The sequence below is a fragment of the Microcebus murinus genome, chromosome 8 (genome assembly GCF_040939455.1).
Source record: "Microcebus murinus isolate Inina chromosome 8, M.murinus_Inina_mat1.0, whole genome shotgun sequence".
NCBI lineage: Eukaryota > Metazoa > Chordata > Mammalia > Primates > Cheirogaleidae > Microcebus > Microcebus murinus.
Genome location: NC_134111.1, coordinates 73,476,824 through 73,482,823, shown reverse-complemented (window position 1 = coordinate 73,482,823; position 6,000 = coordinate 73,476,824). Strand labels below are relative to the sequence as shown.

The 6,000-nt window shown below is 45.9% G+C and overlaps 1 pseudogene; it reads left to right on the top strand.

Moving 5' to 3' along the window:
• Positions 1-3,830: 3,830 nt before the first annotated feature.
• The window catches only part of LOC105856898 (heterogeneous nuclear ribonucleoproteins A2/B1 pseudogene), a 43,319-nt pseudogene continuing 41,149 nt past the window's right edge, over positions 3,831-6,000 (top strand).

Here is a 6,000-nt window from a genome sequence, read left to right as displayed (position 1 = left end):
GCTAAGATGAAGGAGACTGTCAGGCCTGGTTCACGGTATCTTCTCCACCATTAAAGCTTCAGTTCATGATGAACTTTTGGGTTCTGGTTCTTCTGGGCCATGATTGCACCCAGTAGCACCAGGGCAGCTGACCACACAGGCAGACTCAGAGTTGATCTGGCCCTGCTCGATTCCTGGCTTGTCACTTGCTAGCTGTCCTGTCTTGGGCAAGGGAAGCACCCGGAGCTTCAATTTTTCTTATTCAAGATGGGGTGATGCTATCTACCTCAAGTCTGAGACTAGCTGAGAATAAGTATGTAAACTATTTCCTGTGTCACCTGACACTCGGCAAAGGAAAGTGTTCAATGGTGGCCATTGCTAGTCTGTCACTTTGCCCTTCTAATAAAGTTCCCTGAGGAAGTTGATTCTGCCTCTTTGCTTACAGCTTCTGTTGCTTAAACTGGGGGAGAGGCCCCTCTCAAAAACACTCCTGCACACACACGCCTCTTGTTCTTGCACTTTCAGTTTCTAGGGAGAACACAGGATCAACAAGGCACCAACACAGCCCTGGCAAGTTCAGCCTGCATGTGAGTGCCAAGGGGTGGCCGTCTGCTTTACTTGCCTCCTGGTGTCCCCAGTAATGCACAGAGCTTTCTGTTCCTTTTCTTTTCTTGATCAAGGCAAGAAGACAGTGGACAGTTGGGATGGAAAGGAACTGGGACAGAGAGATAAATACTGCCTGTGCTGCCTCTTCCCCTTCTTTTTGCCTTGAATGTTTACATGATGTCCAGAGAAGAAACACCAGCACTGATAGTGTTGTGATTCTCAGCCAATGCCAGTGGCCCTCTATTTCCAGACTCCTTACTGGAGAGGAAAAAACCCCACTGTTAGTCATGTTTTCTTGCGGCCCAAACATTTCTAACAAATAAGCCATCCTGACAGTTGCCATTGTCACGAGCGACTACTACCTACGTATGGATTTCCCAGTCATCAACCTGGCCTTTACCTCCTCTAGGGCTCCAAGCCTAGATTCTCAATTCGTCTGCACTGCACACCTTGCCATGCTCCTAACTTTCCCCTGCCCTCAGTCTCTCCCCAGATCATAACCTACACCTCTTCCGAGTTACATTTCTGAAACAAAATAAGATCATGTGCCTGGTACCCTCAGACCATCAGTGTTCTCCACTGCCCATGGTCTGAATCCCAGATTCCTCAGCTTGCTATATTAAGCCTGCCGTGATCTTGTCCTCCCTATGTCTCCAGCTTCACTGTTCTCTGAGCCCCTCCCTGTACCCCAGCTGCGAGGAACCTGCTTACAGTTGTCCTGACGCACCACATGCTTAGAGTCCCCTCCATCTGCTCATTTGCACCCAAGGCTCAACTGCCCATTCCCTTCCTCCCTCCCATCTGGCTTGGTGAGTCCACCACTCACCTCTCAAAGCTTAGTTTAAACATGTGTGTAAAGAGACTTCTATGCGGCCTCCTTGTGCCTTTCTCTGTGCAGAGCCCTGCAGCCTTCTCTCTGGACTCAGTCTCTATTCTGCACCTGTCTGTAGGTAGCTCCTGTTTGTTGTTTATTGACTTGTCTCCCCGCCAGTGTGAGCTCAGAGAGGACACAAACCAAGTCCAAGTCTTACTCATCTTTTAAGTACTATGCCAATTGCATTTCTTGGTACATAGCAACAACTGAGTAAATGTTTTTGTTGAATGAATTATTAAGTAATTTAAAAATCTGTAAAGCCCAAATCAAGTCCCTGTAATGAGATGTAAGCACCATATAAGGCAAATCCTGTGAGCATGGAAGTCCATTCTTTGGGGATAGAAAAAGGGTGAATGGGGAACCTGCCGGCCTGGAAGGGCAGGGGCTTCATCACCATCTTCAGTGGGTCCTAAGGAGGGTCCTGAGAATCAGCATACTGAGAAAACTTTGGAGAGTTAAAGTCAAAAATATGCCCCAGCTGCATGAGCTAGAGGCAGGGCTGCCCCAAGACTATGTGGGATCCAGGTAAATATTTTTGTGGAGTCCTTGTCTATATAAACAATCTGATTATACAAATATATTTTAAACATCAGAGGCCTATGAAAGATGTAGTAATTTAGTGGTGAGGATTTCAAATCATGGACAGAGAAGAGATACATATGTCTTCACAGTCCAATCAGTGCACATGAAGATTCTTCGTAGTGTCCAGATGCTATATTTTCCTGTTCAAGTCCAGGAACCATCTCCTTATGTTTTTATTGTCAAATGTGCTGGTCTTGGCTAATTTCATGCCTTTCTCCATGAGTAAAAGGTAGCAATGCTGATATTACTCACAATGTTACAGCTCTTTAGAAGCTGTTCAGATTGAAACAACACATATCTGTTGGCCTCTGTAGTTCCCTAACACCAATTATTTAATGCCGGTCACAGCCGTACTCATGATGCTGTGTCATGCAACCTGCAGCCCGTGATGCTGCTCCAGAGGCCCTCCCGGAGGCTGTTACTGTGCTTTGTTGATGATGACCAAAAGCTCAAGCAAGCCTTATCCAGAGTATGCAGAAAAGTGTGAACAATAATTTATTTTCTGGTCACGTAAAATTTTCCTTTTGGAGTTTTACAGCGTAGGTGTAGAGCAGTATTTCTCCTTACACTGCAGTCACTGCATTTCTAGAGCGTGGTCTCTCTCTGTGTTGACTGCAGCCCTGTCCACCATCGCCAGGGGCTTAGGGGGGCCAGAGGCTACTTCTGAGCAAGGAGAGCAGTTCTATTCCTGCAAGACGTGCTGGCCCCTCATTAAAACCAGCCCTGAAGAATAAGATGTCATTGTACCAACTGGAGGCAAGAGAGTGCATCAAGCAGAAGAACCCCTCCCTGGGACTATGGAGCAACATTCACCAAAGCTCTTGGAGCACAGAGGCGGCCACCCGCCAGGGCCTGCCTGACGGGAGGCATGGAGCCTGTGAAGAGAGTAGGGTGACTGTTGTTGGCACCCACAGCAGAGAGGGCAGGCAGGGTAACAGATACCTGAGCCACATTTTCCCCTTGGGTGCGGGAGACTGAGGTGGCACCAGGGTCAGAACGCAAATGGGTGAGAGCCAACAGGGGCCCACAAATGCAACTCTAGGCCAAAGTGGGCAGCAGACCATCCAGAGCTCAGAACCCTGATCTCATCCTGGGTCTGACATCGGTGAAAGTCACCCCAGATCAGTACATCAGCACCATTCTGGTGGCCCAGTCTTGCATGATCCTGTGAAGGAAATGCCTTATGGTCCAGTGGCTGTGATGTGCGGGCCAGGTGGCCATCCCAGAATCCCACTGACAATGGGCTGGGACATCCCCATAAGTGAGACTCATGAAGCCCCTCAGGGCATCTGCTCAATCCCATACAGGGGGTTGGGAGTTGGAGAGCACCCTGACGGGGACAGTGGAAATGGGCCCCCTGGGTTCCACCTGGCCTTGCAGTTGGTTCTCTACTCAGATGGCACTACCCGCCCCAGCCGGTTTCCTGCGCCTGAGGGGGATCTCCTTTGAGGACGGTGCACTCAAGTGCGTGGCCTTCTGAGGCTTGGGGCTGAGCAGCCCACTTGTCCGGGTCACAGAATGATACTGGCTGGGAGCAGTATCATTCCTAACAATCCTAAGGGAGAATGAGACAGGCCCCTGTCCCCTACACAGAAATGCAGTAGGAGCTTCTATGAATACATTTCTAGGGTCTCCAGTAGCAGCAGCGCCGGGTCCCGGGTGGAGGTGCTCCTAGCGGTGCTGTTTCTCCACCAGTGGCAGTTCTTACTGCAGCGTCAGGACGAGTCCAGCTCATGTTCGTCCACGGAGATCTCTGTCATCTCGCTCGGCTGCAGGAAATCAGGCTGAAGAGACTGACTCTGTGATGGAGAGAGAAAAGGAACTGTAAACTCTTTATTGGTGGCTTAAGCTTTAAAACCACAGAGGAAACTTTGAGGAACTGCTACGAGCAATGGGGAAAACTTACAGACTGTGTGGCCATGAGAGATCCTGCAAGCAAACGATCAAGAGGATCTGGTTTTGTAACCTTTTCATCCATGGCTGAGGTTGATGCTGCCATGGCTGCAAGACCTCATTCGATTGATGGGAGAGTGGCTGAGCCAAAAAGTGCTGTAGCAAGAGAGGAGTCTGGAAAACCAGGGGCTCATGTAACTGTGAAGAGGCTGTTTGTTGGTGGAATTAAGGAAGATACTGAGGAGCATCACCTTAGAGATTACTTTGAGGAGTATCGAAAAATCGATACCATTGAGATAGTTACTAATAGGCAGTCTGGAATGAAAAGAGGCTTTGGCTTTGTTACTTTTGATGACTATGATCCTGTGGATAAAATTGTATTGCAGAAATACCATACCATAACCATAATGCTATTTAATAACATTACCTTACTGTGGAGGAAGGATTGTAAAAAAAATGCCTTTGAGACAGTTTCTTAGCTTTTTAATTGTTGTTTCTTTCTAGTGGTCTTTGTAAGAGTGTAGAAGCATTCCTTCTTTGATAATGTTAAATTCGTAAGTTTCAGGTGACATGTGAAACCTTTGCTAAGATTTTTCTTAAAGTTTTGTAAAGCTATTAGCCAGGATCATGGTGTAATAAGACATAACGTTTTTCCTTAAAAAAATTTAAGTGCGTGTGTAGAGTTAAGAAGCTGTTGTACATTTATGATTTAATAAAATGATTCTAAAGAAAAAAAAAATGTTTAGGGTCCTGCCTAGAAAAGATAGAGGAGGGCAAGATACACTTCTCTGTAACTCCCAGTAGGGAGAATAATGGGTTTTAAAGAAACTGTTTTCACTACTCAGAGGCAATGGTTTTAAAACATAGCAGATTGGATGGAACCCCCCAAAGCACGCTCAATGATCCCTTCACAAAAGCCCTATAGTTTTTATAAAGAGAACATGATTCCCTTCAAAGAGTTTTGAATTTTGATTTCTCTACTAACTGGCTTTGGAAATCAGTGAGCATGAATTAAGCATTCGATAGAAATTAGGGAGATGCAAGAGCGATAGAAAGGAAAAACCAGCCAGACAATAGGCAGGGGACACAAGACTCCATCCCTGGTTGGTCCTCCTGAGAGGGCAGCCGGCCACTTGCCCAGGGCTGCAGCACTGCTCTGGGACATGGGCGAGCAGAGGACCCGACCTGCCTGTGTCAGGTCTCCGTGGGAATGTTCCCATCTACTGGGTTACAGTTGTCCAAATCTGATCCCACCTACTTCAGCAGAGTAGGTCCAGAACGTTTCTTTGCACGTCCACAGACACAGGATTTGCTTTCCAGATAACACTCCAACAAGTAATTGAGACTATTTGGACAGAGTGACAAACAGCAGTCGACACAAGCAGCGCCCATCTGCACTTAGGGCGTTGAATGCAGTAATCCCTCGCTAACTATTGGGTGCCCTTCCAAAAACACGCACGGCTGACAAACTAATATCTCCTAGAAAATAGAGAAATTTGTGGATAAAAAAGAGAAGATTGATGCTAAATAATTTTAAAACACTGAAAAAAAAAAACTAGCAAAACTCTGATGTGTTGATATTTAAAACTTTTTCCAGGAAGGTAGCCTTACCTTGGCTCTTCTTCAATTGTTCAGGAAACACTGAAATAAAAACATGTCTACTGAGAGATAGTTTGCTTCAAGATTTATTCTTAAAAGGCTGTGCTCTTTTTAAAGTTTTTTTTTTTTTAACCTGTCTATATTGATTTAAAATGTAATGTGTTTGAATGTGATTTGGCTTTGTTTCCTTTTCGAAAGACTCAGCAAATTGCCCAGGTAACCTCGCCAGCTGGCTTTTCCTGATACTAGTTGAGGGAGGGGGATAGAGGTGTTGCTCCTCATCCATATGCAGTATTAAAAGGGTGGAACAAATCCAATTTCCTCTTTACCGTACTAATTTAATCATTCCATAGACCTGTCTGCAAATTCTACGAGACTTGTGTTCTTTTGTTTCCGGGATATTGAACTTAGCAAGCATAATATAAAAATTTGAAGATTCAAAGATTTTAGTACAGAAATATGAAATG